We start from the raw sequence: 12087 nt of genomic DNA, 5'->3' as shown, positions 1-12087 counted from the left end.
CCCCGGACCCCGCCCCCCGCTCTAATACTCACCTCTCCTGGTTCCTGCGGCTTCAGCGTCCTCTGACTCTGCGACGTCTCAGAGCAGAGGGCGCGATGACGTCACTACTGTGCGCGCCGCTCTGCCTCTCTGTCCTGAGCGTCGCAGAACCGGAGAGACGCTGACTGGCTGCACCGCACCGGACCTGCGCTAGGAACGTGAGAGGTGAGGATTTTACTTTTTTTTTTTTTTCTTTATGTCTGACTGTCTGGGGGCAATGCTGGACACACTGGGGCAATACTGGAGACCATGGGGCAGAATGCTGGACACACTGGGGCAATACAGGAGACCATGGGGCAGATTGCTGGACACACCGGGGCAATACTGGAGACCATGGGGCAGAATGCTGGACACACTGGGGCAATACAGGAGACCATGGGGCAGATTGCTGGACACACTGGGGCAATACTGGAGACCCTGGGGCAGATTTCTGGCCACATTGAGGCAATGCTGGAGACCCTGGGGCAGACTTCTGGACACACTGGGCAATGCTGGACACACTGGGGGTAATATGCTGGACACACTGGGGGTAATATGCTGGACACACTGGGGCAATGCTGGACACTGGGGATAATATGCTGGACACACTGGGGCAGACTGCTGGACACACTGGGGAAAGGCTGGACACTGGGGCAGATTGCTGGACACACTAGGGGCAGTGCTGGACATACTGGGGCAGATTGCTGGACACACTGGGGGTAATATGCTGGACACACTGGGGCAGATTGCTGGACAACATGGGGGTAATATGCTGGACACACTGGGGCAGATTGCTGGACAACATGGGGGTAATATGCTGGACACACTGGGGGCAGAACTTGAGGCATGGGCAGAATGTAGATACGGGGCATGATTGGAGACACGGGGCAGGATTGGATCATGGGGCAGGATTGGATCATGGGGCAGGATGGATACGATGGAGACATATGGGGCAGGATGTGGAGATCATATGGGGTAGAATGGATACTCATGAGGGCAGGATGCGAGAACATATGGCTGAAGCCAGGAATGAGATAAACGGGGCCAGGGTGGGGAATAGTGTTACCATAGGGGATAATTAAGGGATATTATTACTGCAGTGATGTATTTATTTTATTTTTTTGAGTATACTGTTTTAAATGGGGGGGCGGTCCTGTTACTGTGCAGAGTGACACTATATCACCTTTTTTTCTTCATGTGGTGTAATGTAGAAGTTGTGAAAAATTAAGTATTGTGTTCTGCAAGCGGAGCTCGAGATAACTGTGTTATTTCCTGCAGAAACGAGTCCTGGCTGGAAGGAATGATGGCGGTCTGTGCTGGATGAAAGATGAAGGACTTCACCTAGAGACGTCACTGGTGAGTCAGTGTTACCTATACACTGACACTATACACTGTATACTATATAGAGGTCCTGTGTATAATGTCACCAGTGATCTCTGTATTACCTCTACACAGACACTGCATACTAAGTACAGATCTCCTGTGAATACTGGCACTTATGGTGATAGTATTGTGGTTTTTTTTTTATTACTGGTCAGTATTGTAGTATTCAGTCACTATGTGGTGGTAATATATGGTCTGGAAATGGTGTTGTGGTATTTGTCCCTTGTATGTAGTATTATTCGGTCACTATGTGGCCTGGTCATGGTGTGGTGGTATTAAGTCACAGGTGTGGCATGTGGGGGTGACACCATTAGGCCCAGTTTAAGTTCTACAAAACAGGAAAACCATTTTTGGTAACCTTTGTGTGTATTGAGCCGGGGGGGGGGGGGGTGCCAAACTCGGGAACAGCCCCGGGCGGCAAAAGCTCTAGCTACGCCTCTGTCTGGATACAATACTTCTATACATTTTGCTGCCTCTAATGCAATCTCACTTCCCACCATGTCACCCTTCATATAGTACCACATACCATTCCTCCTGAAAATAATGTCACACATGGTGCCACCTCAATATGACAGTGCCACACACGAAGGACATTAATAACATTAACTGCATCTCCTGAAAGTTAGAGTTCTGCCCATAGTGCCTCAGTCACCCAAAGTGTCTACCAAATATCTTGCCGGTATGAGTGATGCAGATAGTGCTCCTTAGGGTATGTGCACACGTAGGTGGGATGTCTGCGGATTTTTCCGCACCTGTTTTTGTAAATCCGCAGGTAAACTGCACTGCGGAAAATACAGAAAAATCTTTAAATGAGAAGGTGTGTCCAAACTTTTGGTCTGTACTGTAGGTGAAAAGATGCAGCATAGATGTCCTGTACACTGTCTCCTTCCTGAAAAGTTTGGACATCAATGGCTGCAGCGCATTGGAGCTGCAGAGAGACACCAGGAGACATCAGGATGCATCACCGGCAAGTGCTGTAAGTAGATGGTTAGTAGACATGGGAGGACATCTGAATGTTCGGGTCCGGTGGGTTTGGCTAAACAGTTATAAAAAGTTCAGGTTCGGGAACCACAATAATACCCGGACCCGAACCAGGACCCTATTCACTTAAATGGGAGGCTCGAACATCCATTGTTTGTCACTCTGTCATGTGCATGACAGTGCAGCAAACACCACATCTGATCGTCAGTAAAATCATCACCGCTAATCAGACAGTGAGCGTGCAGCTGTGATCTTATAAAGTTTACCTTTGGTCACTGGTGTCAGCTGATGGGACTACTGCTCTCATCAGCCGACAACTGCTGCCGCTAATAACAGTGACAGTAGGAGCTGCTGATGGGAGTATTCATCAGCTGGCGCCTGCACTATAAGCAAATAATTTAAAAAAAAAAATGGAGGGGGACCCCATGCTGCTTTTTAAAATTATTTATTTAATTTAAAAAAACAGCATGGGTTACCTTGTATTTTTGATAACCAGTCAGGCAAAACTCACAGCTGGGGGCTGCAACCCTCAGCTGTCAGAGTTAGCAAGGCTGGTTATCAAGAATAGAGCGGTCCCCACGCTGTTTTTTTAAATTAAATAAATTATTTTAAAAAGCGGCATGGGGTCCACTTCATTTTTTACAACCAGCCTTGCTAAAGCAAACAGCTGGGGGCTGTTATTCTCAGGCTGGTAAGGGGCTATGGATATTGACTCCCCCAGCCTAAAAATAGCAGCTCGCAGCAACCCAGTGGTTCTCAGCCTGAGCGGTCGCATCTTGGCACTGTCCAGGTTGAAAACTGTTTATTTCCAGGCATGGATTACGGCATGGAACAGAAACACGGACAGGTGAGGGATGTTTTTTTATTTGTGTTTTATTACAGGAGACAAGGGATTCAGTTGAATTAGGCGGTAGGTGAGCATAACTGTGTTTGTTATTTGTAATTAAAAAAAGGAAAAGTGTGTTTTGAATTGTTTCAAATAAAAGACTTTATTCTGACTGTGTGTATTTTTTTACCATACAACTATAGGATTAGTAATGGATAGGCGTCTTATAGACGTGTAAGAGGATGAACTGTGATAATATCAGGAGAGCATTTGGACCTTGCTGCTGCACATCTGAGCTGAAAGAAAAAGCCCTGCAAAGTGTGTGTGCAGAGGGGTGGGGGTCTAGTGTCTGCTGTATAGGACTCTGTGAGGTGATGCTCTGAGAAGCAGAGACTGCCATGTGAGACTCACTGTGAGGCAGCTGATATGATGGAGGAGTCTGGACTCTGTAAGAACTGTTTGCTTCCAGTGTGTTTGTGATGGAGTTAACTTTGAGGGTATGTGCACACGTCAGAATTTCTTGCAGAAATTTTCCTGACAAAAAACGGACATTTCTGCCAGAAATCTGCATGCGTTTTTGGTGCGTTTTTTCCCAAATGCATAGAATAGCGGGGAAAACGCAGAAAATCCGCAAAATTAATGAACATGCTGCTTTTTTTACCGCGATGCGTTTTTTTTCGCGGAAAAAAACGCATCATGTGCACAAAACATGCAGAATGCATTCTAAATGATAGGATGCATAATGTATGCATTTTTAATGAGTTTTTATAGCATTTCTACCATGAAAAAACGTGAAAAAGAACCTGAACGTGTGCACATAGCCTGAGAGCTGTGTGACTTTGGAGCCCTGTGAATGAATCCCTGCTGTGCTGAGCTGAAAAGCAACATTGACATTGATCCTGTGCAGACGCAGGTGGGTTGCTTTCACGGAAGTTGTGAGTGACAGCTGGAGGAGAGATTGTATCCTGTACCATCCATATTGAGATGGACCCGGACAAGCCCCTTTGAAGTGCTATCCTGTACCGTATCCTGAGGCTACAGAACTGTAAGTCCCCGGCTTGTGGGCTTGGCATAGGCTGACAAGTAGCTTTGTTTTTCTGTAGCTGTTTTTGGCGCAGAAGATCTTGGGACTGGCTGCAGCCAATGCAAGTTATATGCCTGAGTAGAGACTCCCCTCAGGTTAACGGTACCATTATAATAGATACCAGGGAATCCCCAGGTTAAGTGTCTACGAGCTCCTGTTATATCTATAGGTATTGTATTATGGGTTTTGATCAATTTATACTCAGTGCGTCATCCCAGGGGGTCTCATAATACCATCTCAGCCAATTTACACCTGTTTTCTTAGTACTTTGTTTGTCCTTTTGTTAGTTAAATTTCTTCTAAAAAAAAAACCTTCATAGTAATACTCACAAAGCGGGAACTTTGGGATTGACATATTGATTTCAGCCCTAGCTGAATGATTGTAAATAATATGGGAACCTCAGGCTGTTTTCATACAATATTGAATTTCTCTTCAACTTCTATTCCATTAAAGGGAGTGTTTTGTTATTTCAGTCTCTGTCTTGGTTTGTGACTCACTGGATCTTATTCAGACCTCTGGTCATTACAGACGTCTCTCCATTACTTAGCCATGGGCTTGATGTCACCTGACAATACAAAGGTGACATCAACCTCACAAATTTGAACCCCAGTTGCCACGGTTACAGGGCAAGTGGGAAGAGTTGAGCAAAGTGCCAGAATTGGCGCATCTAATAGATGTGCTTTTTCTGGGTGGCTGTAGGCTTCTATTTTGAGGTTGGGGTGGGGGGGCAATATCCATAGCTGCCAGCTGTCTGTTTTAGCTTGGCTGGTTGTCAAAAATGGGGGGGACCCCATGCCACTTTAAAACATTTGGAGTGGAGATTCCTCTGTTATTGATAACCAGTCTCCCTGAAGCTGAAAACTGAGGGTTGCAGCCCCCAACTGTCAATTTTGCCTGTCTTGTTATCAAAAATACAGGAGAATCCACATTGTTATTTAAAAAAAAAAAATGTTATTTACAGTGCCAACGCTGGCTGATAACTACTCCCATCAGCAGCTCCTGCTCTCACTGTTATTAGCGAAAGCAGGCGTCGGCTAATGGGAGCAGTAATCCCATCAGCCGACACCAGTGACCGGAGGTAAACTTTATACCTCCAATCATAGCTGTGGGCTCACCCTCGTTTGACAGCGTGGGAATCGTGGCTGTCTAGCTAGCGGTGATGATTTTGCCACTGATCAGAAGGGGTGTTTGCCGCGCTGTCATGCACATGACAGAGCGAGAAACATCTGTTGTTTGGGGAAGGGGGGAAGCTGAACCAGAACGGTAACAAGGATTTTCGGCGTCCGTGCCCGAACTGTAGATGTTCAATATGGACACCGGACTTTTGCTGTTTGGGCTCTCCCATCTCTATTGGTGAGCTGATGTTCTACTAGTGCTGCCTTGTCATTTCTAAGCTGCCTAGGAATGCAGGAGGTCTCCCAATTTTTCCAGGTATCTCATGGACTTACTGAGAAAGTTTGAAAGTATAGTCTATAGGTAACTCTATATAGAAAATACTTTTCTCTATTCAGTTGTGTAAAGTCATGCCTGTGGGCCCCAATGCAAAATCTCCAACAGCGCCCCTACCTATCATGGGTCTGTAACAGTATTGGTCTTCTAACATGGGCCAAAAAGACTTTTGGGCTCCATAGGCTCCAGGGTCTGGATGCGACTGCAATCCCTGCAGCCACTATATGTACACCCTTGCCTTTAAGTATATAGGGTGTATTTTGCTCTAATTAAGACTATATTAATGAAAGAGTGAACTAATATGTCAGAGTAGGTGGGCAATAAGGGGAAGAGCTGGACAAAAAATGTGTCCATGTGTCTATGTGTTTGATTCACATAGATGTTTGTATACCATGGTGTGATCAAAGCACCAACGTCTTCCCGTAACACACCCAAAACATATGACCATAAATCCAACCTAAATAAATGAAGGCTAGACAATAATACTCAGCACAAAATGGTAGAACAAAAAAAAAAGAAGCAAAATGTCAGACACATAAAAAAAAACGGCAAATAGCTCAAAGGGAGAGAAGAAAATATTAAGACAAGATGACAGGGTATATTGTGAAGAATACGCCAGTGAGCATCTGTTGACAGAGCATATAAAAGATCTGGCATATTAAAAATGCATTGAGTTGCATATGAAAGTGGCACTTATTTTAATACTGTCGTGCCAATGTCACTGCGGAGAAGGCTGCGCCATTGTGAGCAGCCAGCAGAGGGCGAGCAGCAGACACATCAGTTAACCTATGACTGGTAACGCTTGGATGAATTGTATGAACTGTTTAATGAGGTCTGAGCTCTGATGAACATCATTTGTGCACGGGAAGAGATCAGTGTCAATCACCATCTGTCATCAGCACGAAGGAGCTTCCCAGCACTTTTTTTTCAAACAAGGGTGAAGAGCAACAAAAGACATTAATAATAGGACTTAATCTTTTCACTTCTGCTGCTGTTAATAGGGTGGATTCACAAATAATTTGTGCAAGAATCTCATCCTCAAATTGGACTCAATCGATAATCAAATGAAAGTCGTTAGATCCAACTATTCCAATTATCCAACTATAATTATCGGATTTCCCAGGGCACTGTTTATGTCTTAGCATGTTATTGATAGCCATTGGCAAGAAATGGGAATTTTTATTTTAATATTCAAACATCACTGTGTATCAATAAGCAATGAAGGGTGGCTCATAGTACACCCCTCGTAATTAACTGATTGCACCTTTGACAATTAGCTAACGAGGACTGATGTTGGATTATACCGCCACCATTGAAATGGTTGTGTGAATTATGCCAGAGAGAGATGCAAATGACTTGCCTTTGTCGGCCTCATAGGGGGCATCCCTGAGTGGGGTCCAATATGACATACACAGACGTCCTAAGCAGACAACGTTTTAAGGAGACGTCTGGGTGATTAGTGTCAGATTCTGCTTGAACTATGTTTCATATCTTATGCTGCACATAATGACAAAGAGCGCCATAATGTGGCATTACATCATCTCTGAGTGAACATCACAATGAAAATGATTCAATATATCTGCAGAATTGCCGGCAGACCGTACAATGGAAGCCCCACACTGCAGAGATCAATGTGCAGGAAATGTGGGTCCTTTCTAACATTACGTGAAATTTTTATAATGATTTCCATTTAAAGGGACTGAGGATGACACAATGCAATGCATATAGTGCTCCGCAGTCACAACTGATCGAACATCCGACTTCTCAGTTATTGACTGACACAACAGAAAAAGATCCAGACCGGTAATGGATGACCGTAAAAGTGACCAACAGTGTTTAACAGAGGCGTAGTAACGAGAACTACTGTAGCAGGTCTCTACCTACCATGTGGTGTCTTCTCACGTGGAAGAGGGGCCTTTGGGCCCCCTCAGGCAACAGGGCCAGCAGGGGAATGCCAGTTCTGCACCCCCTATAGCTATGCCCCTGGTGTTTAAATGATTTGAAAGGACCATTCCTGTATATATGTATATATATATTCTATTGTAAGCAGCCAATTAAGGAACACAGAGCTGTAGGGCTCCACCATCATATTCCGAATTATCCCTGCTACCATGATCACTATCTGTTCTGACATTTTCCCATTTCTGGGACCCTGAATATATAATCACAAACATATGAGAGTAATATTAGTCTTCACAATGAAGGTTTGGGTCCTTTAAGAGCAAGACCCTGTAGTACTGGGCACTGATCATTTCACCCTCTATTGTTTTTAACAATAATAATAATTTTATTTTTGCATAGCTGACATATTCTGCAGCACTTTACTGTGTTAATAATTTTTCACTAATATTTGAGTTTCTATTATTTTCCTGTACTAAGCGGGGGCGCGAAAATTAGCTAAGCTAAATGCGCTAAAATTCTGGCTCAATTGGTTAAAAAAAAAACTGATGCGGTAAACAAGAGTGTGGGGTCTAGCGGAAAAGGGGAGTAGCTTGGTGGGAAAGGGGCATGACTTAAAAATATTTGATCACAAAACTTTAGCATAAACTAAGCAAACGCAGAAGTGGTGTAAAGAAAGGTGAATATGTTCAAGATGCACCACAGGTTCTGTATCATCTAGCATGACTGTGATCATTGTGGGGCATTTTTGGTTTGACAACCTATCTAACTTATTACACAAGGTGAGTAAATCTGCCCAGTCTAGATACCCTTAAGTGAAGACACCCATGCCTTTATATGAATCTAAGCAGTAATGTCGCTATGTGATAATCCACCCAACTAATGTGTTTTTTTTGGCTCTGAAACACCCCAATTGTAAAACATTGCTCCTGGCAACATTTTATAATCCAAAACACAGAGATATAAAGCAGCACTTCTTTCAGAAATCACATCTGCATTCAGTCCACAGAGTACCAGCACAGAATGCAGGAAGGTTTTACATAATGGATAAAGTCCAGCTGAAGGGGAGATGCTGAGGAATCACTTGCTGCAAGCCAATACCTCACCAGCCACATGAACCGTCCGATTCTTACCTGAGGCAGAAGGTTGGTGACACGGGATGGAAAGGTCGATTATCTGAATAGATCATCCTGTTCTTATCGCCCGTTTTTCTCTAGCACATTGTTCCTGCAGCCAACTGCTCCCAGTCAGAGAGTAACGATTAATTAGAATTTTTAGTGGTTTCGACCCTTGTTGACCATGCGAATAGCGGTTCTCCTAAATGTCCTGTCTTCTTCTAGGAAGGAAATTCAAGCTGTAACCTGAAAGGACCTTGTGATCATCTGATCACCTGGCGGAAACCAAGAAAAGAGGGAGCATGCACGAGAAGGCAACAACGGTTTAGACAGACATCCACGGATCCTTGAAATACCATCCAAAAAACTGATAGAGTAATCATGTAGCCGAACCATCAACACAGTTTATTGCTGCAGCTCCGTAAATCTTCAAGAGTCGACCCAGACCCCTGATGGACCATGAACGAGGCGACAGTAAGCAGAGCGTGAAAAATTGATGAAAGCCAATGAAAAAGACATATAATATTGTAATAATAAGTCATTGCGAAAACCGAGCCAAGAATGAACGAGACGGGAAAGCTCCCAGCGACAGAGTGTGAAAAAATACAGAGCAGAAGCAGCAAAGCCAGAATCCAGTCTGCTGCTGTTCATCAGGAGCTGAGCCGAGTCCAGGCGCGCACACACATTGCCTCAGGAGAATGGAGGAATCACAGATGCAGCGAGTACCTCTTCTACACTGCACTGTAGCATCCCTACCTCCCCCATCTCTATGGGGGCTGCAATATAGTGTGTGCAATTCAACACAGTTCATGGCATCCTGAGAACACTGACTGTAATACAGCAAATGCATGAGAGGTGTGCGGCATACGGTATTAACCCATGCACCGTTATGTGGTGTAATATCAGGCTGTTAGAAACATATTGCGAATTATGCACATTTCATACCAGAGTACACAGATAGCAAATGTTGGATATGTACATCAAGAACATATGTTTTTGCTAGCCGCAAATTTAAAAAAACAAACAAAAAAAAAAACAGCAGTAGCAAAATTGTCAACCAGGACAACGTGTCGGCTGTAGGCTGCTACAAAGCGTATTTCATTCTGTACTGACATCACGTCTCACGGTACAGAATACTTGCTCGTCGCAACCTACAGCTAGCCATATACATTCATTTTTGTGTCTGCATTTCCCGTGATTTTGGGGATTTTCAGCCAACATTGTGTCACAAGAGCATTGGTTCTATGTACTGTAGCCAAGGTGCAAATTGGTGACAAACGCTGCATGACCTGTTCTCCATGTACAGCTCTGGCAAAAATTAAGAGACCACTGCAAAATGTTCAGTTTGTCTGATTTGTATTTTTTTTCTGAAAAGGAGAAGTGGTCAAAATTACAACAAAAAAACCCCAGTGCTTTCAGACCTCAAATAATGCAAAGAAAACAAGTTCATAATCATTTAGAAACAACAATACTAATGTTTTAACTCAGGGAGAGTTCAGAAATCAATATTTTGTGGAATAGCCATGATTTTTAATCACAGTTTTCATGCGTCTTGGCAGCTTTCCACCAGTCTTTCACTCTGCTTCTGGCGCATAAAATGTAAGCAGTTCTTCTTTGTTTGATGGCTTGTGACTATCCTTCATCCTCTTGATTACATTCCAGAGGTTTTCAATGGGGTTCAGGTCTGGAGATTGGACTGCCCATGACAGGGTGTTGATGTGGTGGTCTCTTAATTTTTGCCAGAGCTGTATATACAACATACATCAACATAATTCATCAACGTACAGATCATTGATTGCAGTGGAGAGACAGATTATGCATGCCTCTGCACAGTAAAATATGGGATTGAGTTTGATATTCTAAGTGAACAAAAGATCTGTATAGGGTGATAGGGAAGATGTGAAGCCAAAAAAAGGTCCTTTGGGGCCTAGAAATGCCTAGAGATACCTTCAGTCAACTCTTTAGTTAGATAAATCTCAGTTGTGGAGGTCAAGGCAAATTTTGTCTTCTCTATAATGAGGGATCATTCAGACATCAGTGATTTTTCTCATACAAGCAAAACGGTCCAAGTTTCCTTAGTGTTTTCGATCAGAGTGTCATCAGTTTTTGGTCTATGTGTCAGTTTTCACCATCAGAGCTTCGTCAGATTTTCTTGGATTGAAAAAAAGAGATTTCTCAACCTTTTCCTATGTTCTCCTATCAAACAGTCCATGAAAATTGGATGACATCAGAGTGCTGTCCGGTATTTTCACTGACCAAGAGACTTGCATTGGTGATTTTGATACAAAAATCGGATCAATATCTGACAGTGCTATTGTGAGGACCACTAAGTCCAAGGAAAAAATTGGATATGTGAAAATAGCCCATAGACTATCATAAGTATGAAAAAAATGGATAGCACTCGTACGAGAAAATCTGACGTCTGAATGAGCCCTAACAGAGCTTTGTGCAGAGAAGTTCAGCCAAACAAGATGAAGCCTAATGAAAGACTACAATCTCCAGTAGTAAATATTTCATAAGAACCAGTGGCTTTACCATAAGAGATGAAGATGTAGCAATTAGAGTTGAGCGACCTTGACCTTTTTAGAGTCGAGCCGGGTTTCGCGAAACCCGACTATCTCAAAAGTCGGGTCGAGTGAAATCGGCCGATTATGACGTAAAGTCGGGATCGACCGAAACACGAAACCCAATGCAAGTCAATGGGGCAGCATAGTCGGCAGTGAGTGGGGGCCAGGAAAACACCTAGAGTGCCCATTTTAATGTCAAAACCATCCATTCTTCTTAATGAAGCTTGTCAAGCGTAATTTACCTTATAATAATTGGAAGGCATTTGAAATTGGGGGTCATTTGGCTAAAGTTGTGGTGGGTAGGGCTGGTTCAAGTAATTAGTGGGCCCAGGAAATCTGGACCACGTCACGGCAGTGGAGCAGGGAGAGGTAAGTATTTCAACTTTGCAAGTGCTGTGAACCTGAGCAAGCAGGGGGGGCCCACTCGTTGGCATTGGCACTGGCACAGGGCCCCTCAAAGTACAGCGGTGTGTTTGCACGGCGGGGGCGCCTCCCACCGGCAGCAACACTTTTGCGTACTATGAGAGGCCCTGTGCCAGTGACGTCGCCAACTAGTATTCCTCCCCCCCACCTGATGAAGGAACCTGCACTTTCATCTGCACCTTCCTCTTTGTCCCCGTGTAAGGTGGTATGGTATGCGGGAAGAGCAACCTGACTTTCAGCAGGGTCACAATGTTGTTGTGTAGCGTGCACGGGGAATGTTGCGTTATGGGTCAATGTACCAGCAGACTCATCTATCACTGGCTGGGCAATGGGCAGGATGAG

The 12087-nt window shown here is 44.1% G+C and overlaps 1 protein-coding gene across 8 annotated transcripts in view; it reads right to left on the bottom strand.

Annotated features, from left to right (window-relative positions):
* Positions 1–12087, bottom strand: part of SRCIN1 (SRC kinase signaling inhibitor 1) — a 588753-nt gene that overhangs the window by 377178 nt on the left and 199488 nt on the right. The window contains exon 1 of one of the 8 annotated variants that reach the window (XM_069751698.1): positions 8774–9704. The exons of the other annotated variants lie outside the window; for them this stretch is intronic. The gene's annotated coding sequence lies outside the window, so the exon portion shown is untranslated. Of the gene's footprint in view, positions 1–8773; positions 9705–12087 lie in introns of those variants that run through there. 8 annotated transcript variants of the gene reach the window in all.

This window comes from Ranitomeya imitator, chromosome 2, assembly GCF_032444005.1.
Source record: "Ranitomeya imitator isolate aRanImi1 chromosome 2, aRanImi1.pri, whole genome shotgun sequence".
NCBI lineage: Eukaryota > Metazoa > Chordata > Amphibia > Anura > Dendrobatidae > Ranitomeya > Ranitomeya imitator.
This window is presented reverse-complemented; position numbering and strand designations above follow the sequence as displayed.